This window comes from Triturus cristatus, chromosome 6, assembly GCF_964204655.1.
Source record: "Triturus cristatus chromosome 6, aTriCri1.1, whole genome shotgun sequence".
NCBI classification, from domain to species: domain Eukaryota; kingdom Metazoa; phylum Chordata; class Amphibia; order Caudata; family Salamandridae; genus Triturus; species Triturus cristatus.
In genome coordinates this window covers 1,136,832,044-1,136,859,842 of record NC_140589.1, presented here as the reverse complement: position 1 = coordinate 1,136,859,842, position 27,799 = coordinate 1,136,832,044, and the positions used below count along the sequence as shown (strand labels likewise).

General features: G+C 49.0%; 1 protein-coding gene and 1 long non-coding RNA gene across 10 annotated transcripts in view; one reads left to right on the top strand and one right to left on the bottom strand.

Moving 5' to 3' along the window:
• The window catches only part of LOC146821100 (uncharacterized), a 58,976-nt gene extending 48,340 nt beyond the window's left edge, over positions 1-10,636 (top strand). For all 5 annotated transcript variants that reach the window (XR_014963096.1, XR_014963095.1, XR_014963098.1 and 2 more), the window contains one exon: positions 9,482-10,636. This is a non-coding gene — a long non-coding RNA (uncharacterized LOC146821100). The remainder of the gene's footprint in view (positions 1-9,481) is intronic.
• Positions 1-27,799, bottom strand: part of TTC13 (tetratricopeptide repeat domain 13) — a 1,316,170-nt gene that overhangs the window by 713,805 nt on the left and 574,566 nt on the right. The window lies entirely within an intron of this gene.

Sequence of the window (27,799 nt, the reverse complement as noted above, 5' to 3'; positions counted from 1 at the left end):
GGTATTAGGTGCAGGGGACCCACAAAAGCTGCGCAAGAAGCAAAGGGAACACATTAACCTCCTTGAATGCCTGTGTTGCCTTAACTATAAAGCGCACTCAGGGCATACATATGCACTATCGGACAGTCCCAGAAGATTGTTGGCTTGGCTGCTGCGCCAGGAGCAGCCCAGGCATCCTACACATGCCGTACACCCCATAGACGCCCCCATAGTGTACACTCAACATGAGATACACATGGAGATGACCAACCATTATGCAGCTCTGTATAAAGCCACAGCCCAACAAGGCCATGCCAGAGTGAGAGCGTTCCTCTCAGTAGTCCAATTACCCAATATCACGCCAGAACAGAGTGAGACACTGGGCGCCCTGATTGAACAAGGAGAGATCAGGGAAGATCTGCATAAGCAACTGGCAACACCACCGGCCCCGATGGGCTACCATCTGAATTCTATAAGGCATATGCAACAATACTGGCGCCATACCTCCAAGAGGTCTATGTCACTGCAATAGAAGACTCCTCCCTCCCACCATCACTAAACGAAGCACTGTTAGTTTCTCTGCTTAAACCGAAACCTGATGGAACTAGGCTCATACAGGCCACTAGCTTTGTTAAACACTGATTATAAAATACTGGTGAAACTGTTAGCGGACCGGCTAGCACCCCTTGTCCAATCACTTGTGCACGAAGACCAAAACGGATTTGTCCCAACGCGCAGTACCTCCCTGAACCTTCACCGAGTCTTTAGGGTCGCCAAATATGCGCCAAGGCAATAGCCCCGCTCGGGGTGCCTGATCTTGGATTTGGGGAAGGCATTTGATACTATAGAATGTGACTACCTATTTGAGGTACTGCCACTCTATGAGCTTGGTGAGGCATTCATCAAGATGGTCCGGTTACTGTAGGACAACCCGCTGGTGAGGGTCAGCCCCGATCAGACTACGGAGGGGCACCAGGCAGAGCAGCCCATTGTCTCCATTTCTGTTCTCACTTGCGGCAATGTTTTGGGCAAGAGGTACAGGCTGGGGGATCCCTCAAGATGACAATACACACATCATATTACTTCATGCAGATGATCTCCTCCTATATCTAAGAGAGATGCACTCAGTCCCAGGAGATGTAGAACGCATCTTAAGAGAATTCGCCGCTGTGCCGGGGCTGGTGGTCAATGCATCCAAATCCTGCCTTTACCCATTTGACGCGGCCTCACCCGACCCACAATATGATCTTAATGGCACGTGCATCAAATGGAGGGCTCAAACCTTCCGGTACCTAGGGATCCGGGTATACCATCACCCAGAAGACTTGCTTGAGGACAACATGGGCAGGGCAATATCTTCTATCTGATCGCAAATTGCATTCTGGGGGGCGCTCCCACTAACTACTATGGGCCGCGTGGCATTATCAAAGATGATGGTCCTGCCGCGGCTGCTGTATTATTTTGCTAATCTGGCCGTATATCTTTCACCAGCCCTTTTTCAAAACGCTGGAGGAACTGGCGAGAGGTCTGAGGGACTTCCCGTAACAGAGTAGAAATCCGGAAAGCTATATCTGCTGACAGACCAAGGCGGGCTCGCCCTGCCCAACTTAGAGCACTACTATCTGGTGGCTCAGCTGCAATGGGTGGCTGTATGGCTCTCGGAGCAACACTTGGCCGACACTGCATCGGAACTCCCGGCCCTGACCCACGAGACCCTTCTCTCCATTTTGACCTGTGCAGTAAACAGAAGCCACCGTCACAGCTCCTGTTAACCGTGGTATACAGGTACTACTGCAGAAGTCTGCACCTGATGCAAAGCATCAAACCATACGCCCATGCGCTCCCAATAATAGGCACACCACGCAACCACGGCTCCATCACGGCCCGAGAGCCATGCCACCTAGTCGACAGCGGGATACAGGACCTGGGAGATTTGCATCATGACGGAAAACTGTCATCCTATGCCTCACTCAGACACTTACAGGGTAGCACTGGGGCAATTCCTTATGCGCCCACCAATCATAGTTGCCCTGCACGAACACTAGGGAGACATGTCCATAGAGCCATCCATGCATTTACCCATCCAATACCTACACATGATGGGGAAGGGTAGGCACCTCATAAAATGGTTCACCGCCTCCCTTAGATCTCACACAGCAACACCGTTACTTTCCCTATGCACACACTGGGAGGAGGATCTCCAACGCCTTTTCACAGATGTCGAGTGGAACAGGGGGCGAGAGGGTCCAAAAGCCGTCCCGCGTAACATGCGGTTCCATCTTATACAGTACTTCATAACACAGAGGGTATACCTCATGCCAGCACAAATTAACAAATTCTATGTTGGAGCGGCTGCTGCCTGCCCGCGCTGTCAGGCTGCAGATGCAGACATGCTACATATGCTGTGGAGCTGCCCGAGACTGGGGTAATATTGGGAGTAGGTAACATCAGCACTAGGCCACTGTACGGGCCGAGCAATACCCCTAAATTGGGAAATCTGCATTCTGCACCTGTATGCCAGCAACAAGCGCCTCTGACTCACCTCCCGATTTATAGCGCTAGGGTTGATTACTGCAAAGAGGTTGATCACAAAACATTGGCGCTCGCAGAACCCCTGGCATGGCAGGCCTTGGAGCGCTCGCTACAGGTCTGGGCCACGGCAGAGAGCATAGCGCTGCATAGGGAGGACACACTAGGCCTCCGTAAGACCCCAATTGCAGAAAACTGACGCAATATTGCAGGATCTCTTGAGCAGTGGTGAGTACCCAGAGCCCGAAGCCAGCCCAATAGCACACGAATAGCAGTGGAGCCCCTTATATGCAACCTGAAATGGCCTATTACACGTGTGATACCTATGAGCTGTATCTATCTGTATGGGATCACGCTAAGTAAGCTAGAGCGCGGTGCCTTCATGACCTGCGAGGTGCGCAAGCCAGCGCCCAAATGCTACTGTAATATTATAATTCACACTTCAGATGTTTAGAGATGTCCCGCCAACCCATGCCCCCACCCAGTTGTTTGTAGTTACTCCCACATCCTTGCCACTTAACATCCCCCCCCAACAGCGCTGCGACAAGAGAGTACCAAGAATGCATCCCAATGGCAAGTGACCCCTCCTTCCGGTGAGCAGCAGCAAGACACAGGGCGCCTGCCGATGTGCATTGTCCCGCACTCCGCCTATTGTAAGTAACCAATATGTAGCAGGGTTCACCACTCAATCCCCTCTGCTATGTAGTAGCTACAATTGCCACGATGTTGCTCTGCATTGTGCCATCCAGGCGTTCCTTGCTTGTTCTGTACTCGTCAGGATGTTAAATGAAGTAAATGCACATCAAAACACATGGGGGGGGGGGGGACGTCCCAATGGCCTGAGCGTGTATTATCATCATTGTTGTTATCACAGCTGTTTTAAGATACAGACTATCGACTTCTGACATTACTAGCTGTTTTTCTTGTGATTTATGCCATCCCAGCAACCGAAACTGTGTCTCATATGTGCACCACAGCACTTTTCCCGTAAAAAATGCATTGTATCTTCCCCCACAAAACTGCGATGTGGGCATTGATACTGTAACATTCAGAAGCATTGCTGATTGTGCCACTAAATCAGGCTTCTCCAACAAGTAGCTCTCCAGCTACCTGGTAGTAGCTTTCCTATATGCACCACAGCATATTAAATTAGAAGCTTTTGTTTCGTAGAATTAATATATGTATCCCAAAATTGAAAGGTGTGTATTCATGATGAAAACGTACTCGAATGTGATGGCGGTAATTACAGCACACCTTCAAAGGTCAGGGGTCTAGTCTTCCCCCTTCATATACAACTGGCTCTTGAAGACAGGCCCACCCCAGAGAGTCCCCTACCTCCAGACAGCATCAAATCTCCTATAATCGTTGAGGTTCACTGTCATCATGCGGAAGTCGCACTTGATTCAGCAGATGCTCCCTTTCATTGGAGCCATTCTGGATACTGTACAGTTTTGCACCTACCCCCAGGGCCGGAGAGTCTAGGACAGGCTTCTCCAATGAGTAGCTCATGAGCTACTGGTAGCTCTCTAGCTACCTGGTAGTAGCTCTCCTATATGCAGCACAGCATATTAAATTAGAAGCTTTTGTTTGGTAGAATTAATATATTTATCCCAAAATTGAAAGGTGTATATTCATGATGAAAATGCGTATGTTTTCACAACTCATAAAATCATGTTTGCAGAAAAAAGGATTTTCCAAAATATATTTAAAGCTAATATTTGAGTGATAAGTCATGCAATATTACAGATATTACCCTCGAGCCTGGGGAATTGCAATCATGGTTGCCATCGATTACCCATGTAGAGGCATTCCAAACTGAAAAAGGATTTTTACATTTGTGCTGGCAACTCTGCATAATGCACTGAGGTGATTACTGCTAATATTCTTGCATGGGGTGTCCACTAATGTAATATTGTTTGATTACAACAATAAAACAAGCATTTGAAATGCAATAGGTCTTGCATTACTGATAGTTTGAGGTATTGGTGTTGCAAATAATAATGCAACGCCAATAGCTCATACTTTCAGTAATACAAGACCTAGAGCATTGCAAATAATTGCATAGTGAGCGAGGAACCACCATTGTATGTCTTAGTGCAGTACAGCAAGCTGCTCCTAGAGCTCCCTAGTGAACAAGGCACCAGCACTGCATGTCTAGGTGCAGTACCGCAAGCTGTTTCTAGAGGTCCGTAGTGAGCAAGGCACCAGCAGTGCTTGTCTAGGTGCAGAACTGCAAGCTTCTCCCAGAGGCCCCGAGTGAGCATGATAAACTTTGATAAACTTAGCCATAATGCATTGCATGCAAGACAGCACCACAAGTACATTCAAATAGCTATATCTATATATAATTAGTAGCTTCGAAATGTGACAAAAGAATATTAATTCCGATTAGGTTAGGTTGTACTGTATGTGGAGCTGATTAAGGGAAATTTATAGAAGGTCTAATATAAATGTGAGATGTGGTAGGTGTAGTACCGCAAGCTGCTCCTAGAGGTCCCTAATGAGCAAGGCACCAGCACTGCCAGTACCGCAAGCTGCTCCTAGGGGTCCCTAGTGAGCACCACAAACCTTTGGTCACATATGGTACTCCCCTAATGCATTGCATGCAAGACAATACCACGAGTACATTTAAATAGCTATGTCTATATATACAATTAATAGCTTTGAAATGTGACAAAACAATTATTATATTAATTCCGATTAGGTTGTACTCTATGTGTACCTGATTGGAGGGAAATTTATAGAAGGTCTAATATGTGAGATGTGCAGGTGCGGTACCACAAGCTGTGCCTAGAGGTCCCTAGTGAGCATCATAAACTTTGAAGATATGGTAAATCCACCCTACTCATAATGCATTGCATGGAAGACAGTACCACAGTACATTCAATATATACAATTAGTAGCTTTGAAATGTGACAAAATATTTATTTTATTAATTGCGGATTAGGTTGTACTCTATGTGGAGCTGATGAAGGGACATTTATAGAAGGTCTAAAGTAGATGTGTAGGTGCAGTAGATTTGACAAAAAAGGCCCTGGAAGAAGGGGCCATTTGTGAACAAAAATGGACAAGAATGGACTTTTTTTAATGTAGCCAAACCTAAGATGGCTTCAATATACGGGATTCCCAAGATCCACAAAAATGTTACTAATCCACCGTACAGGCCTATTGTAACCACCATCGGATCGGCCACAGAGGCATTATCTAAATATGTTGATGCCATACTACGCCCTTATGTCTCTAAAACAAAATCCTATATAACGGATACGTCCGATATTATTAATAAGATCGAACAAATCAGTTTCAACCAGTCATCACAACTTCTGGTGACTATGGACATAGAGGCATTATATAGTAATGTCCCACAAGCAGCAGCGTTAGAAGCTGTGAGATGGTTCATTGAGACCTATGAAATTGACTGCCCGGCACATTTCATACTGGAATGTCTTAACATTGTACTTCAAGAAAACACCTTCGAATTCAATGGGGCTCTATACCAACAAACCCAAGGAGTAAGCATGGGAGCTTCTTGTGCCCCAACGGTAGCTAACATTTTCATGGCGCATTACGAACATCAATTCATCTATAACGAAGTGGCACCATTCAGTGAATCCATCACTAGTTGGTCTAGATTTATAGATGATGTCTTTTTCATTTGGAATGGGACAGAAGATGATCTAGCGGAATTTGTCTCCTGGTTAAATCTTTGTGACTCAAATATCCGTTTTTTAGCTGTCAGCAATAAATACAATGTTGAATTCCTAGACGTAACTATTAAATCTATTGGACAGCAGCTAGTGGTGGATTTGTTCACCAAACCCACAGCAAGGAACACGCTCCTGCACTTTTCGAGCTATCACCCTAGAGCACAAAAAACAACTATCCCCTTTGGACAATTCCTTCGACTTCGGAGGAATTGCACAAATATAATGGACTATGATAAACAATCGGAGATTATGAAGGCAAAGTTCATAGCCAGAGACTATCCCAAAAGGCTGGTCCGTGACTCTTTTAAAAGAGCGCGCTATTTTGATCGTCAATGCCTATTGAGAAAGAAACCATCTAAAGAACAAAATCGTTTGGTAATGGTAATGAGGCATTCGACCATGAATGAATCTGTGCGTCAGATCGTCAACTCAAACTGGCATATATTGAATGCCACAAGAAATGATTTGAATCCACTGCCAAAACCAATGTTTGCATACCGGAAAAATAAAAACTTGAAGGATTTAATAACAAGGTCCCGTATGCAAAAGTCACCAACTACCTCCATACAAACCACCATTGGAGGTTTGCCAGTCATCAAAGGAAACTATAGATGTATGTCATGCCTTGCCTGTAAGTCCGCCCTAGAGGTAAAACAATACTCCATTAATGGAGTTCAAATAGAGCTACAGAGTTTAACGAATTGCAAAACCACCAATATAATATATGCAATTCTATGTCCCTGTAACAAAACCTATGTGGGTGAAACATCGAGATCAATGGCGACCCGTCTAACGGAACATAGGTCAGCTATTAAAACGAAAAAACTACAGGCACCATTGGTACAGCACTTTATTGACTTTAACCACACCACAGAGAATATTCGATGGCTGATTTTGGAGAAAATCAACACCAGTGGAACCCAAGGCATGGAGATACGAAAAAGAAGAGAGGTCTATTGGATATTTTCGCTGGACACATACAGAAGGGGTTTAAATAATGAGATCCCATGGAGCCAAGCGATTCGCTACAATAACTAGCTTTCTCCAATTGACCTGCATTTAAAGATAGTAACTTGACAGGCTGTTACATAGCGCACGTGAGGACAAGATACCAGCGCCAATATATCGAGCATTTTTAGATCCTTAAGCTAGGGTCTATCTATTGGGTCACAAAATGTAGACACTAGGCATTATTACTATTTTTCAGATACTGACACAATCTGCATTATCGAAGTAATAATAAATATATGGGTTTAGCCAATTCCCCTATCCATTAACAAGATAGTTCTAATTTGTTCTAATTGGGAAGAGAACACATTGATGTGCCGTTATCGCTGTAAACTTACGTATGAATACTAACTTTAGAAAGCGGGTGAATACTCAAGCCAGACCACAATTGATCAACTGTGGTAATGCCTGTCCTTCCTTGTTCTTTTGATGATAATGTCACTGTTTGTTTTCACAAGGACTGTGATTTTACGTAACGGCGTGTGTGTACGCCTTTAACATGTAAATGAACACTAGCTTTGTAAAGTGCACGATAGGTCAAATTAGATTAAAATTGACCAATAGAAAGAAAGCTTGTGAAATATAGCAAGCTCTCCAATCACTAGCGGCGTCTTTGTGCCGATACGATTCCCCGAACCCGGATGAGTAGAGAAGGATGATGACCCGGTAAGTGTGGATCGACCCCTCGCTAAATAGCAAGCATAGAAGTGTTTCTCTTTTGAGCTCGGGGTATTCTAGGTAGTTACCAAAATATATATACTTTCTTTTAGATGACGCTACTGCACTGTCTTTAGAAAAAACGATTGGTTTACGTACGCGCCGTGATTTGGGCGGGGCAGCCCCAGCGCCGAAAGTTTGTGTTTGGCTAGTAAGTATCTAATATTCATCACAAGCTTGTAGAAATAGTAACTAGTATCCCTATGATGAGACGTTAGACTCAGGGAACATTTGTATTGCGCTCTCTTCCAGATTGAAGGGCAATACTACCTGATCAGTGAGCTTCTTCCAACACGCGTTGTTGCGTTCTCAAAACACGAGTGGTTCACATACGCGCCGTGATTTGGGCGGGACAGTCCCAGCGCCGAAAGTTTGTGTTTGGCTAGTAAGTATCTAATAATCATCACAAGTTTGTAGAAATAGTAACTAGCATCCCCATGACGAGACATTAGATTCAGGGAATATTTGCATTGCGCTTTCTTCCAGATTGAAGGGCAATACTACCTGATCAATGAGTTTTTTCCAACACGCGTTGTTGCATCTTTAAAACACAAGTGGCATCCCACAGACTGTCAATCCATCGCGAGTTTGTGACACGCCACCATGTTCTAGTAAGTAATGTACTGAAATTACAGGTTCTGTGTAGTAGTAAGAAACATCTACAAAAAGAGGTAGCAATGCAAAGAAATATCGACATGGCGCTTTCTTTCAGACGACGCGAGAACTTATTTCGAAAAGTGATCATTTGCCGATACACCTTAATCTGGCAGGAACATTTATCCGATGCACATTTGAAGCACGTGAAGACTTGAGAGTAAGTTAGCTAGAGCTATATATACAGACTCGAATCATAGAGATTGTGTTAATTACAATAACATAAAAATACAAAAATATCCACATTATCCCTATTATGTTATGTTCTGTTGTAGAACCAGTGGCTCTAAACACGTCCCTTTACTCTCTAGAAGTCATAAGACATCTTAATACAAGGCGAAAACAACCTTCTAACTTTCTTTCCAATGGAAATCAGTTAACGGCATGGAATATATAAAATATAAAAAAATATAAGGTAACACAGATAACGTTCTAATGTATAGCGAGAAAATAGAAACCAAATGAATTTCATCTTTCGCTGATGAACTGCCTTAATAGTTCCTAAATCAGGTTACGAGATACATAAATATAAATAATAATATATAAAAAAAAGTATAAAAAAAAAAAAAATGTGTAAAGGTAACCGGAATAACAATAGATGGGTTGACTATATCGTCTTAGATATATGGATAGTTTTAGGACTTTTTAACACAGGACCTGTTATGATGCCATGTAGAATACTGCTGACCTGAAAAGTGAATTGAAAATGAATGACATTGATTTTTTGATTTTTTGTAAATAATATGTACAGGAATGTGTATAAAGATTGGGATCAATATGTTTGTAGATAGCTGTAGATATAGAAAGCATTTTTACAATTATAAATGTGCACTTGAACATGTATTGATATGTACAAGCAATTATAGTTTATGTTTCTCTTATTGTAGGAGTTATCATTATGGCCACCTGAGGAAGGCTGAACGCCGAAACGCGCGTAGAATCAAGCATTAGCCATAACTGATGATTACTTCTCATACTTTTCTTTTTTGTTTTTCCCTTTGGTATTTCTATGTGTAGTATAAATACAATTGTCTATATGAATATGAAATGACATAATGATTTTGATAAAAAATATGTATAAGGAAGGGTTATGTATACAAAATAAGAGTAAGAAAGGAATGATCCTCTACTATAATACAAAAGATTAAAAGACAAACAAAGATATAAGTAACAAGAAATAAAATGATTTAATGAAAATTATGTCTATTAGTAGTCATATTTAACCAATGGGGATTTAAATCTTAAGTGTTTGATTGTTTGTGCATTATCTTTGTTAAAATTGTTTCCTATATACTTTTGTTCAAAAATAGGTGCAGTAGAGGTCCCCAGTGAGCATCAAACTTTTGGTCACATATGGTACTCCCCTAATGCATTGCATGGAAGACAGTACCACAAGTACATTCAAATAGCTATGTCCATATATACAATTAATAGCTTTGAAATGTGACAAAACAATTATTATATTAATTCTGGATTAGGTTGCACTCTGTGTGGAGCTGATGAAGGGAAATTTATAGAAGATCTAATTATATAAATGTGAGATGTGTAGGTGCAGTACCGCAAGCTGCACCTAGATTAATGTAGAAGCTAAGAGACCTTTTTGGATTCAGTTGGTGGAGCCTCCTCCTCAGAAGAATTATGCAGAGATCTGTCAAGAGGGTGGTGTTTTGCCACATGTAAAATGGAGTCCCTACCTTTGCAAAAAATGAGGCTCAAGTCTTTAAAACCTGTTTGTCTGGGTAGAAAGTGGCAAGTAGAAGGTTGACAGAGAGGACTTGCAGCTCGCTCACCATCGTGCCAATGTTATGGTGACAAGAAACAAAGATTTAAGGGCAAGCTGCCATAGGGGACAACTTTACAGAGGTTGAAAGGAGCACAGATGAGGAATATTAGAACAAAATGTAAGTACCAATGGGGCATAACAAAACAAGGAGGAATCAAATGTATATCCTTAAGAAAGTGCATTAAAACAGGTGACAAACAATTGTGGCTGATTCGGCAACCACAGAAAGGCTGAAAGAGCCAGCAGATACCTGTTAACAGTACCCAATGATGGTTAAGAGACAACACAAACAACAATACTTCTCACAACGTGACAAGTAGTGTGTCAATCTATTAAGTAGTGCACCAGGCCACAAACTTATCCCAATGACAGGCATACATAGATTTGGTTTTGGAACGCCTGACTGATAAGATAGCTAACGACTCGGGAGGGGGATCAAATGCACTCAATTGTTGCCTTTCAAACAGGAGATCCTCCCAAAAGGTCAGCCTGATTGAAAAACAGATGCTCAGCTCAGTAGTTCAGGATTCCATACTCTTCGTGCCTAATCCAAGAATGACTTAGGCCCGGTTGGTCCTGATCTTCTTCAGAACTCAGGGCAGGAGCGGTATCTGCGGAAAGGTGTACAGGAGACCCAAGTTCCACTCTACACAGAACGAGTCTCCGAGTGAGATGTCTTGGAAACTCCAATGTGTAAAAGAGCTGACACTGTACGTTCTCAGTGCTGGTGAGGAGACGGAGCCAAAGTTCTCTCCTTTTGCTGAAGAAACCTTGTGCCACCTTCAGATACAACTTCCATTCCTGATCTGCAAGCCAATGACAGCTGAGTTTGTCCGCTCAGAAGTTCAAGGAACCTGCCAGGTGGTGTGCCACAAGAAAAAACAGCAGGCAATCCAGGCAAGCCCAGATACCAACACAGGGTCATTGACCCTCACGCCACACTGCTTCATGCAGTACCTCATGGCGGTGGTGCGGTCTGTGAATACCTGCACCAGCCTCCCTTTGATGGATGGCAGGAAGGCTTTTAACGCCAAGCAGATGGCTTGAAGTTCCAAAAAACTGATATGGAGCTGGGGCTCTACCGCAAGCTAGATTACTCCGATTTCCACCTTTCCCACGTGGTCGCTCCAGAGCGACACAATGCATTGATAACCACTGCCAGCTATGTGGGGGGAAGGGAGAGGGGTATGCTGCTGACCGAAAAGCGGTCCAGCAGATACCAAAGTAGATCTTTATAAGTCTACCCTGAAAGCTGGACCGGATTGGTGTGATCCCCTGATGCTGTGCCTGCTGGAACTTCAGATCCTACTGCAGAGCCTGCATACACCACATGATGAGCTTCACCAGCAGGATGCAAGAGGCCATCAGTTCCAGAAGCCTCAGAGTCTGCCTCAGTAAAATCCAGACCAGAGGTTGAAACATCAGGATCATAGCCCGAATGTCGTAGAGCGACTCTCCACTCCTGGGGGTAGTTGAAAAACTGCACAGTATCCAGAATGGCTCGAACGAAAGGGTAGTTGCGAAACTGCACAGTATCCAGAATGGCTATAATGAAAGGGAGCATCTGCTGAATCAGGTGCGACTTCCGCATGTTGACAGTGAACCTCCACGATGTTAGGAGATTTTTTTTTTAAATATCTTTTTATTAATTTTTTAACAAAAAATACACAAACAGTCGACAAAGCACATTTGGCTGGAGATCAGACATGTTTGAACGTGGCATTTCATTCAGGATACGGAGACATTACGGGAAACAGCACCTATAACAGAAAGAGTACTCAGGGAGACATTGGGTCATCATCAGGAGGAATAGTAGGTGCAACACAAATATCTCCCCTATATGAGCTCCACTTGGCCCACACTCTGGACCATTTCTGGGGGCAACCTCTTGCCACATAAACAGTTTTCTCTCGAAACATACACCAATCCAGGTTACGCTTCCATACTGCGACACTTGGGGGTGTTGGCCCTCCCCATAATTGGGCAATGTCTCTTTTGGCCACTGTGGCCCTAAGTGTAACCCACAGCCTCTCCGCCCCAACCAAATCAGTTGGTTCCCACACATTAAGTAGACATCTTTTAACCTCAGGGCTTGTGCAGGGCCTCACTCACAACACTATGGATTCCTTTCCAATATCTCTGAATTTGCTCACATTCCCAGAGAATATGCATAAACGTGGCCACCTGTCCGCAGTGGTGCCTACAGTGCATGTTGTCACCACGCCCCATTCGGGCCAACTGTGGTCCCGTGATGTAGATCCTAAGGAGAATTTTCAGTTGTGTCAGGCGGAGACTAGCAGAGATCGCCACCTCCCTGGGAGAGGCCACTGCCGCCCGCTCTTCAGTCTTCGTCATCTAATAAGAGGCCATCCGCCTCCTACGACTCATGCAATTTGAGTAGAGGATCTGGTGTGTTATTGACAAGTTTTTTGTATGTCAAGGAGAAAGCTTTCTGAGGAAGGAGCCCGTCCAGTAACCTATCTTCTAGTGGGGAGGAGTCGGGGAGGGGGGAATCCCCACTGATGGCGGTGGTTAAGGCATGACGGATCTGTAGCTAGCGAAATAATTCTGTATCTGCAAGTTCGGACTGTTTCAGCTGGCTAAAACTAAGCATATGACCCTTCACCCATAGGTCACTCACACAAGAGATGCCAATAAGGTCCCACTTATCGAAACCCTTGGAGGAATGGAGACCACCCAGTTGAGCTGAGTCCCAAAGGAGGGTTGCGAGCGTCAGTCTATGCTCCCACCCTAAACTTTTGTTAACTGCATGCCACACCTGGGCCGAGTGGGACGTGGGTCCAGTCAAGTGAAGGTTCTTAGGATTAGCATAGAGGGCTCGGTTGTATGACCCGCCCGGTAGTAGCCACCTGTCCATGGCATGTCCCGGATCCCCAGGAGCCCAATACATACCCTGATTGATGGCAGCGAGGTGGGCCGCCCAGTAATATTTCTTTACATCAGGGAGGCTAATGCCACCATCATACCAATTAAGGGTTAATTTATGAAGTGCAATTCTAGGCCTCCCGTCCCATAGCAGCTGCCTCTGTAGGTCTTCGATCTCTTTAAAGTAGCGCGCTTATACCGGGACGGGGTAGTTCTGAAGGGCATAAAGGAAGAGGGGAGGGACATCATCTTAAAAGAGCAGCGCGCCCGAGCAGCGAGAGAGGAAGCGTCCTCCAGGCTGCCACATCACGTAGCAGCCGCTGCAGAGGCAGAAGCAGATTTCTTTCATGTCGGAGCCGGGCGTCAGCTGTGACAAAAATCCCCAAATATTGGAAGCCATCGGACACCACACGTAGTGGACAATCTCTGGGAAGAGATGGAGTCCCACCAGACAGGATATAGAGGAGAGATTTCCTCCAGTTGATAGAGTAGCCCGAGAATCTCCAGAAGGACGTAAAGATGTCTAAGACACATCTGAGTGATTTGTTGGGGGAAGCCAGATAGAGCAGAATATCGTCTGCGTAAAGGGAGATGCGGTCCTCCAGGTCCGCCGATCACCGCAAACCCCGTATGGACAAGTCGCACCGGATCCAGGCAGCCAAAGGCTCCAAGGACAGGGCAAAGAGCAGGGGCGACAACGGGCACCCCTGCCGAGTGCCTCGACAGAGTGAGGGACCCAGATCGTTTGTTATTGACCACCACTTGCGCAAGAGAAGCGGAATAGAGGAGCCTGACCCATGAGATAAAATGCAGGGCAAATCCGAATTTGGAAAGTACTGCTAACAGGTAGGGCCATTTAATAGTATCAAAGGCCATAGAGGCGTCCAAAGACAGGATGACAGCATCCTCCTATCACCCCACGAACTCGTCTCAGATTTAGAGCAGTGTTGCGATGGGGCATAAAGCCTGACTGATCTGGGTGTACAAGTGAACCAATTACTCGTGATAGGCAGGTGGCTAAAAGTTTGGCAAGTATTTTAGGTTCTGCATTGATCATGGAGATGGGTCGATAAGATGCGCATCTGTCCTTCGGCTTTCCTTCCTTAGGGATGACCACTATTGACGCCAGCCGCTGGTCCGGTGGCAGCTCCCCCACCCTCCTACTATCCTCAAACATGGCTCGCAGATGCGGGGCCAATGCGTCCGGACACAATTTATAGAGCTCAATGGGTAACCCATTAGGCCCCATCGCCTTACCCGGTTTGAGAGTCCTGATCGCCTGTGCGATTTCGTCGTTGGTCATATCGCTATCCAAGTAACTCAGATCGTCCTCCGAGAGGACCAGGAGACTTCGGTCTTTGAGGAGATCAGCCGAATCCGCCTCAACGAGAGACGACTGCGACCAATATACCGCGGTATAATGTGCAGCAAACTCGCCGGCAATGTGAACTGGGTCTGTAATCCTCGCACCAGAGTCGGTCGTGAGTTCAGGCACAAGGCGGCCGGCTCGCTCCTTCTCATCCAGTCAGGCGATGAGTTTCCCAGCTTTGTCCCCCCATTCGTACACTCTACCGTCTGATCGCCAGGACTTAGCACGATCCGTGGCAATGGCTTTATATTCATCTGTCTTCAGTCGCAATAGATGCTCTGCTTCTAGGGTACCCTCCCTCCCCACATCCGCCTCTAATCGTATTACGTCCCTTTCAACTGCCTCAAGCTCTTTGGAGTTCTCCTTCCTAACTCCCGCCACAAGAGAGAGGGCTGCCCCTCGAACAGCGGGTTTGAACGCCTCCCAAAGCATCTGAGGGGAGTCCACTGAGCCCCGGTTCTCGCGAAAATAGCAATCAATTGCCTTTTGTAGGTCCTTGCGAACCGTCTGGTTCCGAAGGTACCAGGGATTAATAGGCGCCACCATATAAATTTGCTGGTCCCCCAGCACCAGCCTGGTCCACCCCGGAGAATGGTCAGATATGCCTCGTGCTAGGTGGCGGACCTCATGTAAATGGAGTAGCTGAGAGGACAGCAAAAGTAAATAGTCAATGCGGGAGGAGCTGTGATGGGTTCCAGAGAAGGTGGTGTATTGCAAGTTCCCGGGGTGGAAAGCACTCCATGCGTCAGACAGGCCGAATGCCTCAATGAGGTCGGGGAGCCAGCTATTAGAGGGCGCCGTAGCACGTGGGGGCCGACGATCTAACTCACCAGATGATACAGCATTGAAGTCACCCCCCACTAAGAGAAGGCCCTCCGGTAGAGAAAGGAGCAGGGTGCCCAGATCTGTAAATGTTTGAGCCTGCATTCCCAGAGGGACAATACAGACACCAGGGTCAATGCTCTACCCTCCCACTGCCCAGTGAGTGCAATATATCTCCCACGTTCGTCAGCAAATGTAGACTGGGCGGGGAAGGAGTTTTTAGCCATGATGCCCGCTCCCCGAGACCCGCTAGTAAAGCCCGAGTGGGCAAGGAGCCTGTATCTCCATCTGTTCAGGGCCTTACACATATTCCCAACCAGATGTGATTCCTGAAGGAGGACCACCTCCGGAGAGTGCCGTTTAATATACTGCAAGACAACAGTGCGTTTTACCTCGTCTCCCAGCCCGTTCACGTTCCAACTAAGTACAGTGAAACTTTTGTCCCAGTGTGGTCCCATGGTGAAGTGCCAAGGTGGATTCGTATCCCATAACCATAAGTAAAGATGAAACCATATCCAAAGCCATGTGCATCATTAGAGCCGATATAACAACAAAGAACAACCCCATCCCCCCAACCTCCCATTCAACGCCCGCCTCCCTGCATCTTGGGTAAGAATCAGCCCTTTGAACAAACTGTGCCGAGTGCCTGTCGCCCCAAAAATACAAACACAAGTTAAGCACAGGGATTAAGGTCCCCACCCACCCGACCCCCCCTCCCCACGAAAAATAAAGGGGAAAAGTAAAAAAAAGAACACAGTGTAGTAGTCCTGAAATAGGAGGCTACCCATGGTCAACAGTGAAGGATATATAGTCAGTAACGTCAGCATGTACAGGTCTACGATGGAGCACCTCCCGCAGGTTCCGGGATCACGATTGTCAGAACACACATGAGTCCCACAATAGAGTTAGGCTACTTTTGGGCCAATATAACACAAAATGGCGGTAAGTTTGGCAGGAAAAAGCATAGAATATTTCAACCTTTTATCCCTCAAAGTTTTCTTGACAGCCAAAAACGATCTCCGCTGCCTCTGCACAGCATGGGTGAAATTCGGGAAGAAGGTGACAGTTGAATTTTCGTACTTGAGATGCGGCGAGTTCCTGGCATGCTGCAGTATCACGTCCCGGTCTCTAAAGTTCAGGAGTCTCGCCAAGATGGGCCAGGGCGGAGCCCCCGGCTTCGGGCGACCTCCTGGGACACGATGTGTTCTTTCCACCACGAAGAACTTCGAGAGGCCCCTCTGCTTGAGATGATTGAGCACAAGGTCTTCAACGAACAGGTCCGTCGCCTGCCCCTCAGATTTTTCCGGAACACCTACAATGCGGAGTTGTTTCTACGTGAGCGCTCTTCATATTCATCCAGCGTATCTTCCGCAAACTTTTTGAAGGTGTGTAGAGCTTGGACCTCGGTCTGGAGTTGCGAGACGTCGTCCACCAGGCTCTGAGCAGTGATCTCCAATTGTTTGACTTTTTTGTGTGTTTTGGCGAGATCGTCCCTAATCAGAGTCACCTCCACCGTGATGGCATCGGTACGCTGCTCCATGGATGTGCGCACGCCCGCTATGACATCCATTACGTCTTTAAGGGATAGTTCAGGGAGTGCGCTCTCCGACCCTCCAGAAGATGCAGGTCGGGCCGGGCGCTCCGAGACGAGGCTCTTGGGGCAGGCATATTTGTCCAACTTGCTCTGCTGCGCCACCTTAATACCTTTGCCACTCACCATTGTGTACGTCACCAAGGGGCACAGCAGTGTATTCTTGCAATCAGCCACAGGGCTCCCCACCGAGACAGTCACCGGAGAGTTATTGACAAATAAGTGAGCTTGAAGTCCCTGACTGGCTGCACGTTGGCACTTCCCCGTGGGCGCCCCCCAGGAGCCACAGGCCAAAGGAAGAGATCTCCCCCGCAGGTCACAGGCACCGGACACCTCCGGTGGTCGCTCTGGGCGATTAGTGATGAGCCCACTCACTCTCCAGTCCCTGCCGGCAATACACAGGGGCCCCCTCAGTCATGTACTAGCAGGGCCGCGCCGCGATGATCAGTCCCCCGGGTTTGCAGGACTCATCGCTTCTCTGATGCAGCCCTCCACTACTTCATCCGAGGTGAGGCCGCCTTCAGGGGCACAGCAGGAAATCTCCCGTCTGGCGCGACTCGCGGACCAGGCCGCAAGCCGCGACATCGAGTCTGCGCGTGCCCGCCCCATGATACGAGTACGGCGGCACCAACAATCACCGCAGACCGCTGTCGCTCATTGCTGACAGGCCTCTACTTGCGGCAAGCAATGCTCCGTATGCCCACCTCCGCCGGAGACAGAAAGCAGACCGGAGGGGCTACGATCACACGGGGCAGCCGTTCCCCACTTCAGGGATCGATTTATGAGGCGGATGGAGGGGTTTTCTGATCGGGTGGAGCGGAGCGGTCCTAAAACGCGGCCATCATGCTGCCGCGCGTAACCACGCCCACCTGTGTTAGGAGATTTGACGCCGTCTGGAGGTGGGGTACTCTTTGGGGTGGGCTGTCTTCAAGAGCCAGTTGTCGATGAAGGGGGAAGACTGGACCCCTGACCTTTGAAGGTGTGCTGTAATTACCGCCATCACATTCGAGTACACCTGAGGTGTGCTTATGAGGCCAAAGTGTGGCACAGTGAACTGAAAATGCTCCTGGCACACCACAAATCATAGATAGCGCCTGTGGGCCTGCAGGACGGGGATGTGGAAATAAGTGTCCTGCAGGCCCAACGCTTCTATGTAGTCTTTAGGGTCGAGGGCAGACATGACATGGGTCAGGGTGAGCATTTTGAATTTGTCCTTCCACACGAAGAAGTTGAGAGGACGCAGCTGTAAAACGGGATGGAGGCTTCCTTCCTCCTTTGGCACCAGGAAGTAGAGGGAATAACAACCATGACCAACTTTTGGAACCAACACCCTCTCAATGGCGGCTGCAGCAGCTGGAAAGGCGCAAGACTGGGCTGCACGCAGCCCCTGTTGTCCTCAAGGTCTAGAAGTAATGCAGACCGGCCACAAATGGAAATGGGGAATTGCTCTACTAGCTGCATCTGTTGTCTGTACTGAAAACTCCAACCATAGCTGCAGAGGGGGCAAGACGGTTAGTGCGGTTAATGTCGAGGCACAGACAGGCCCAGGGAGTGCATTGTGGCCCTGCTATCTTTAAAGCGCTCCAGGGAAAAGTTAGCTTTATCCCCCTAAAAAGTTGAGAACCATTGAAAGGTATGTCAATGAGACTGGCCTGGACAGTGCCCGAAAAACGAGTGGACTGCATCCAAGCATGCATGCAAAGGGCTATGCTGGTGCCTATGGCTTTACCATGAGTCCAAAAAAGTCCATGGTATACAGGTCACAGCAGATTGTAAATTTAGCTGCATCACAACTGTCCTGCATTGCCTGAGAAAAGACTGCGCATGCTTCCTCTGGTACAATATTCGAAACTAGGGCCACCAAATTCCACAGAACTGGAGTGTAGCAACCTAAAAGGTAACTGCCATTGATAAAAGGAAAGGCAACACCTGTAGATAAGAATACATGATTTCCAAAGGGCTCCATTCTCTTCGATTTCGTCAGTAAGAGAAGATGGGAACAAATTTGGGTTGACCTTGTTAGCCGACGCCTGCACCATAAGGTTCTCAAATGTGGAGTGTTGGATGAAAAGTCTGGGTCGCCGAGAATCGGACGATGGTGCCTGGCAATTTTCCAGATAGGAGGAGGTCCTGAACAGGGTTTAGCCCACAGCCCCAAAAGCATGTCTGTAAGAGCCTTGATGAAGGGGATTAGGGGATCTGAACTTGTCTGACCAGGCTGAAGCACCTAGGTAAAGACAAACAAGTTACTTACCTTCGGTAACAATTTATCTGGTAGAGGCATGATCTAGCCACAGATTCCTTACCTTTAAATTTCTCAGGCGTCAGTGCGCTGACGTCAGTTACTTTTTACAATTTTCCACACCAGAAGCACTAAGCCATGAAGTGCACTGACATTGGTGTGTTTGAAAACTAGGGCCCTGAAAGGGATCAGCCCTGACCCTAGAAACCTGTCAAGAGTGTGGGGAGGATGGGTGGGTTGGTAAGGAATCTGCACCTAGATCATGCTTCTACCAGATAAGGCATTACCGAAGGTAAGTAACTTGTTCATCTGATAGAGACATCTAGTTGCAGATTACTTACCTTTGAATAGATACCCAAGCAATACGGTCCTCGGAGGAGGACGTGTGGACAAAATTTAACTAGAAAATCCTGCAGAACAGAGTGGACAAAATGGCCATACCTGTGGACTTCACTGTCCAGGCAGTAATGCTTGGTAAATGTGTGCGGGGATGCCCACGCTGCTGACGGATAGATGTCGAGGACTGGGACTCCACATTGCAGCGCAGTGGTAGCAGCCTTAGCTCTTGTGGAATGAGTCGTTAAGCCTTCAGGAGGCTGTTTCTTTGCCAGAGCGTAGCAAATATTGATGCAGACGAAGACCCATCTTGAGATGGCCACTCTGCTGCACGGCCCAACCCTTCTTTCCCCAATGTACCCCACAAAGAGTTGGTCATCCACCCGGAACTCTTTTGTGCAGTCTAGGTGGAACAATAGCGCTCTTTTGGGTCCAGACGGTGAAGTCGCTCCTCTTCTGGATGTGGAGGAGTGTAAAAAGTGGGCAAGTTGACCGATTATCCCATTTGGAAAGAGGCCCTAGTTTAAGGCACCAACTTGTAAGAGAATATCATCAAAAAGGGAGGCTTGGACGATAAAGCTTGCAGCTTGCTCACCTTCCTGACAGAAGAAATTGCCACTAAGAAGACTGTTATAATTGTGAGCAGCAAGAGGGGGCAATTATGCAGGGGCTCAAAAGAAGCGCACATTAGGAAAGTGGGAACCAAATTAAGGTCCCACTGAGGCATAATGAAATGGGCAGGTGGGAATATATGTACAAGGCATTTGAGGAATCTATGTACAATGGGTGATTTAAATAAGGAGGGTTGGTTGGTGGCCTCAGGAAGGCAGACAAAGCTGAAAGATTCCCTTTCAAAGTGCCCAGAGCAGAGCTCTGCTGGGGAAGGGACAAAATAAAAAGCAAAACATCAGAAAGGGAAGCAGAAAGAGGGTCAATAGACTTTTCTGTATAATATATTACACATTTCTTCCACCAATAGGTGTATACTGTTTTGGTGGAGGGACATCTGGCTGCCAGAATAACATTACAGACTTCAGGCAGAAGTTTCAAAGCTATCAACTACTACCACTAAATGTCCACGCAAGAAAGCTTAGAGTTGATAGGTTTGGGTGGAAGACGCTCCCCTGCTGCTGAAGGGGCAGCCTGATCGTAGGATTGATACTCATTTGCAAAACATCGGGATACCAGACTCCCTTTGCCCATCCGGAACCACAAGGATGACTTAGGCCCGGTTATTCCTAATCTTCTTGAGAACTCTGGGCAAGAGTGGTATGGGAAGGAAGGCATACAGGAGGCCTGCACTCCACTCAAGACTAAAAGCGTCTTCGAGCAAGAGCCGCCTTGGAAACTCCAGCACGGAAAACTGCTAACATTGCGTGTACACGACATTGCTTGTTCTTGACGGAGGCAAACTGATCTAACCAAGGCTCTCTCCACTTCTGGAAGACACCTCGAGCCACCTCTGGATGGAGACACCATTTGTGATCCGCTAGGCGTCGGTGGCTGAGTTCATCTGCCCTGTCATTCAGAAACCTGCCAGGTGTTGACCCACCATGGATATTCCCTGCAATTCCAGCCATATCCAGAGACGCAGGGACTTTTGATAAACTGTCCATGACCCCACCCTGCTCTGTTTGTTGCAGAACCACCGGGCGGTGGTGTTATCTGTGAACACCAGCACAAACCTTCCCCTTGATGGAGAGTAGAAAGGCTTTCAATAACAAACGGATCGCTGAGCTCCAGCATGTTGATGTAGGGTTCGGATTCCACCGGAGACCAGAGTCCTCTGACCTCCACTTCTCCCAGATGTTCGCCCCATCCCAGCAGTGATGCATCTGTCCCTACTGTGAGATCCGGGTGGAGAATGGAGAGGGGTCTGCCTCTGACCCAATTGCGGTTCATCAGCCACCACTGCAGGTCTCGTGAAGTTCCCTCCGCCATCTGGATTCTGGACAATGTCGGCGAGATTCCCCTGATGCTGTGCCCATTGGAACTTCAGGTCCCACTTCAGAGCCCGCATATACCATCTGGCATCTGTCACTAGCAGGATGCAGGAGGCCATGAGGCCCAGCACCCTCAGTCATTCTCACCAAAATCCAGGATAGAGGCTGAAACATTGGTATCGTAACCTGAAAATCCTGGACTCGCCGCTCAGGAAAATATGCCAGTAACTGCACTGTGTCCAGTACTGCTCCAATGAAAGGTAACTTCTGAGAGGGAGCCAGCTGTGGCTTCGGCATGTTGATAGTAAAACAAGGCGAATGCAGGAGGTTAGCCATAGTCTGTAGGTGCCAGATGACAGCCTGGGGAGAGCCCATCTTCAGCAGCCAGTGATCGAGATAGGGGAAGACTGGCATGCCTGATCTGCACAGATGAGCTGCGACCACTGCCATCATCTTGATGAACACCGAGGGGTGCTGGTAAAGCCAAAGGGGAACACAGTGAACTGAAAGTGCTTGTGGCCTGCCATAAACCGGAAGTAGCATTGATGGGCAGGCAGGACAGTGATATGAAAATAAGCGTCATGCAAGTCCAATGATACCATCCAGTCTTCAGGATCCAAGGCAAACAGGACCTGAGCTAATGTGTGCATCTTGAATTTCTCCTTTTTAAGGAAGTAGTTGAGGGCTCGACGGACTAGGATAGGACAAAGGCCCTGGTCCATTTTGGGGGCCAGAAAGTAGCAGGAATAGCAACCATGACCTATTTCTGGCGCTAGAAACCTCTCTATGGCTCCCTTGGCCAAGAGAGTTATGATTTCCTCCTGAAGCAAAATTAAATGATCCTCCATCAGCGGGTCGTAGGATGGAAGCATGGAGGGAGCCATGATCTTAAGGGGGAGGGAGTAGCCACTTTGGATGATCTGGAGGACCCATCTGTCTGATGTGAAGGTTTGTCAGTGGTGGAAGTGATGGTTGATCCTGCCACCAACTTTACGTCCATGGTCTGGAAGGGTGAGACTAGGAGGGCTTGGAGGCTGAAGCTGCTGGGAGATGGTGGTTTGACCAGACCTCTGGCTACCCGACCCTTGTGGTCAGAATGAACCACTCCCTCATCTATGCATGGGTTGTGGAACTTGCACAAGACTGTGGCTGGGATATGGTTGGCACAGTTGAAAGCCCTTTCTATAGCCACGAAAGGAGCGAAAGGCAGACTGGGGATGGGGGGCAGCTAAGAGGCCCAAGGACTTGGCTGTAGCCCGTGAATCCTTAAAGCACTCCAGCACCATGTCTGCCTGGTCTCTGAAGAGACGGGTCCCATCAAGGGGCATGTCCATGGATGAGGCCTCGACAACCCCTGAAAATCCAGATGTTCTCAGCCAGGGGTGGTGTCTAACAGACATCGTCGTGGAAATCACTCTCCCCAGCGAGTCAGTTGTGTCTAAACTACATCGAATGGAGAACGTTGCTGAATCTCTCCCATCTGATACTGCTTGGGAGAGGATTGCCTGGACCTCCTCTGGGACCTGTGGCAGCACCTGTGCAACCGTTTCCTACAGAAAGTGGGAATAACGGCCCAATAAGCATGCAGTGTTCACTGACTGCAATGCAAAGCTGGTGGAAGAAAAATGTTTCTTGCCCCAACTGTCCAGTCTCTTAGATTCCCTGTCAGGGGGAGTGGCAGGGAAAGAGTCATGAAAAGTAGAGGCTTGGACCAACAAAGCTCTCTGGGGTGGGATGGTTAGTGAGGAAGTTTGGGCCACCCGAGGCAGGGCGGTGGCGGCAGGTGATCGTTCTTATAATAGGAGCCCCTGTGCTGGGCATTGGATCAGGTTCCCAGAAAGATGTCCGTGAGGGCTTGATTGAATGGAAGCAGGTGTTTCGAAGAGGAAGCTCCCGACTGTAGCACCTCCATCGAAATGTTAGTCTTGATCGCCACTGTAGGGGGATGAAGGTCAAGGACCTTAGCTACCCTGCGCACCACCATAGCTTAAGATTCACCGTCCTCCATAGCCACGGTAGGAGGAGAAAGTATGGCAGTATCTAGGTATGTTTCTAGTCCACTGGCCTCATCCAATTCCTAATACCAGTCCATGTCCTGATCATATTGCTGGTATTCTAAAGGGTCCAGTGAAACCCTCCTATTCTTCTCCTAATCCTGGCCTGTACAAAAAAGGCTCATAGGATAATATAGGGCATGGGTACTCACAAACTTTCTCTCGGGGGCCAAATTTACAGTGTGGTTTGTGGCCGAGGGCCGCACCGGTGGGGGCGGGGTCAGTAGGGGGCTGGGTCAGTGGGGGCGGAGCTAGAGGGGAAAAAATCACTACCGTTTCAAAACATTACTAAACAATGCTGTATTTCCAAAGCAGATGTAACAACAAGGAGCACATTTTTATAATATTTTTTTTTTATCAGACAATAGCAATCTTAAGTGGGATTGCATTGTATTTACATACAGGCACGAGGAGATTAAGAGATTTACCCAGAATCACAGGATGTGGACACGACGCCTTGAACCCTGGTTTCCTGTACCAAAGTCGGCAGCACAGCCGACGGACCACATCCCCTCCCTAAGCCGTCCTGAGGCAGTGAAGGGGCGAGGAAAGGCTGCGGCCGAAGAGAAGAGGCTGCGGGGACGGAGAGGACATCATCGGCCCCACGGACACAGGAATCTTCTCAAAAGGCCCTTTAAAAGTCAGCTGTAAAAGTGCCTGTGCTTCCCGCCGGTGCCGTGCGTGACGTCACAGAGGCGGGCACACAATCAGAGGCCAGCAGTAAACAGAGGATGGCCGCAGAAGCATACGTGATGAATACGTATTCACTACGTATGCTCCGGCCATCTTCTCTGTTAACTCGTAGGCCAGGAAATGCAAAATGCGAGACACGGTCCGCGGGCCGCCAAGAAGGCTTGCCGGGCCGCTGGCGGCCCGCGGGCCGTACTATGAGTACCCGTGACCTAGAGGTTGAACACAGGCCCCTGCAGCAGACGCCTTCGTCCACTGAGCCACTAGACCCGGCATTCACAGATCTCTATCTATCTATCTATCTATCTATCTATCTATCTATCTATCTATCCCTCCCTCCGTCTCTCTCCGTCTCCCTCAGTCTCTCCCCGTCTCTCCCCGTCTCTCCCCGTCTCTCTCCGTCTCTCTCCGTCTCCCTCCGTGTCTCCCTCCGTCTCCCTCCGTCTCCCTCCGTCTCTCTCCGTCTCCCTCCGTCTCTCTCCGTCTCCCTCCGTCTCTCTCCGTCTCTCTCCGTCTCTCTCCGTCTCCCTCCGTCTCTCCCCGTCTCTCCCCGTCTCTCTCCCCCTCTCTCTCTCCCCGTCTCTCTCCCCCTCTCTCTCTCCCCCTCTCTCTCTCCCCCTCTCTCTCTCCCCCTCTCTCCCTCTCTCTCCCCCTCTCTCTCCCCCTCTCCCCCTCTCTCTCCCCCTCTCCCTCCCCCTCTCCCCCTCTCCCTCTCTCCCCCTCTCTCCCTCTCTCCCCCTCATCCCCCTCTCTCTCTCTCTCCCTCTCCTTCTCTCCCCCTCTCCCTCTCCCTCTCCCTCTCCCTCTCTCCCCCTCTCCCTCTCTCCCCCTCTCCCTCTCTCTCCCCCCGTCTCTCCCTCTCTCTCTCCCCCCGTCTCTCCCTCTCCCTCTCTCTCCCCGTCTCTCCCTCTCCCTCTCTCTCCCCGTCTCTCCCTCCCTCTCTCTCTCCCCGTCTCTCCCTCTCCCTCTCTCTCCCCGTCTCTCCCTCTCCCTCTCTCTCCCCGTCTCTCCCTCTCCCTCTCCCTCTCTCTCCCCGTCTCTCCCTCTCCCTCTCCGTCTCTCCCTCTCCCTCTCCCTCTCTCTCCCCGTCTCTCCCTCTCCCTCTCCCCGTCTCTCCCTCTCCCTCTCCCCGTCTCTCCCTCTCCCTCTCCCCGTCTCTCCCTCTCCCCGTCTCTCCCTCTCCCCGTCTCTCCCTCTCCCCATCTCTCCCTCTCCCCGTCTCTCCCTCTCCCCGTCTCTCCCCGTCTCTCCCCCTCTCCCCCCGTCTCTCCCCCTCTCCCCGTCTCCCCCTCTCCCTCTCCCTGTCTCTCCCTCTCCCCGTCTCTCCCTCTCCCTCTCCCCGTCTCTCCCTCTCCCTCTCCCCGTCTCTCCCTCTCCCCGTCTCTCCCTCTCCCCGTCTCTCCCTCTCCCTCTCCCCGTCTCTCCCTCTCCCCGTCTCTCCCTCTCCCCGTCTCTCCCTCTCCCCGTCTCTCCCTCTCCCCGTCTCTCCCTCTCCCCGTCTCTCCCCCTCTCCCCCCGTCTCTCCCCCTCTCCCCGTCTCCCCCTCTCCCCGTCTCTCCCTCTCCCTCTCCCCGTCTCTCCCTCTCCCCGTCTCTCCCTCTCCCTCTCCCCGTCTCTCCCTCTCCCTCTCCCCGTCTCTCCCTCTCCCCGTCTCTCCCTCTCCCTCTCCCCGTCTCTCCCTCTCCCTCTCCCCGTCTCTCCCTCCCCGTCTCTCCCTCTCCGTCTCTCCCTCTCCGTCTCTCTCTCCCTCCCTCCCTCCCTCCCTCCCTCCCTCTCTCTCTGTCTCCCTCCCTCTCTGTGTTCCTCTCTGTCTCCCTCCCTCTCTGTGTTCCTCTCTGTCTCCCTCCCTCTCGGTCTCCCTCCCTCTCGGTCTCCCTCCCTCTCGGTCTCCCTCCCTCTCGGTCTCCCTCCCTCTCGGTCTCCCTCCCTCTCGGTCTCCCTCCCTCTCGGTCTCCCTCCCTCTCTGTCCCTCTCTCTGTCCCTCTCTCTCCGTCTCAATCACTGTTTGTCTCCCTTTCGCTCTGTCTCCGTCCCTGTCTCCCTCTTTCTCGGTCTCACTCACTCTGTTTGTCTCCCTCTCTCTGTCTCCCTCCCTCCCTCTGTTCTCCCTCCCTCTCTGTTTTCCCTATGTCTCCCTCCCTCTCCCTCTGTCTCCCTCCCTCCCTCTGTTCTCCCTCCCTCTCTGTTTTCCCTATGTCTCCCTCCCTCTCCCTCTGTCTCCCTGTTTCTGTCTCCCTGTCTGTCTCCCTCTGTCTTCCCCCTCTCCCTCTGTCTTCCTCCCTCTGCGCACTCTGTCTTCCTCCCCCTGTCACCTCACCTGCTGCTCTCACTCCCTGCTGCCCTCCGTCACCTCACCCTGCTGTCCTCGTCACCCTTTGTCACCTCACCCCAGTGCTTAATTTGTAAAATAAGAAGTGCCAGTGCTCAAAATTTTTCTTAAATGGCCCCCACCCACTGCCGCCGGCCCCACCCACCGTCATCCTTGGCTCCAGTGATATGCGTCCTATATTGTGGCCTAGATAATTAACAATGGAAAAACATTATAGGCTAGTAAATCAAAGACAAGTGAGGCTTATGTGAAGTGTGCATGCAAATTGATACTTCGACCTTCATTCATCAGGCATGAGATTAGTTCAGGGGTGATGAGCAGAATTGACATTATGCACAATGACCACAAGTTTCTGGAGAGCGTTCTAGCAAGCACAAACTCAAATCTCAAAGACACATCGTACGTGCCAGGCACTCTATCAGTCTGTACACTTAGCTGACTTGAGCCTCTTTCGCTCTGACAGGGAGTGCCGACTGCACTCAAAAGCAACTCTGGGGGTCTGAGAACAACGGCATGGAGGTCCGAGATGCCAGCACTAGTGAAGCCATAACATACTCTGCTGGCGCAGCTACAAATGAACGTGCAGCAGCTTAATTCCAACACACTGCGCACATAGAGAAAAAAATCCAGGGCAAAGGGCGAGGAGGGTAACACGACCCTTAGAGGAAGGGCAACACCTACTCATCAACAAGGAAACAGAATAGCCCCCGTAGATGCTTGCAGCACAAATTAAGCACTGCCTCACCCCGGCGCTGAGACAGCTTCTGGGAACACACACAGCCGACGCACTCAAGTACTTAACAGGTCTTTTAAAGACCATTCACTTGTTAATGAGGCTTTGATGTATTTCACCTCTTCTTAGCGCCCCTGCATCTCCACTCAATCAGAGTGGAGATGCCTGGGCGCAAAGAAGAGGTGAAATACAACAAAGCTTCATTTACAAGTTAATGGTCTTTAAAAGAATCGCCCGGGCCCCAGAAGCTCCGCGCTGCTGCAACCGGCGAGACAAAAAAAACACAGATATGATTTCTGCAAGGTCCGCGGGCCGCCAAGGAAGGCTTGCCGGGCCGGGGAGAAGGTTACAGTGGTATGACCGGTATTGGTCCAGATCCATGGGGATCTGAAGGGAGAATCAGCGCCAGGGTCAGAACCACACATGC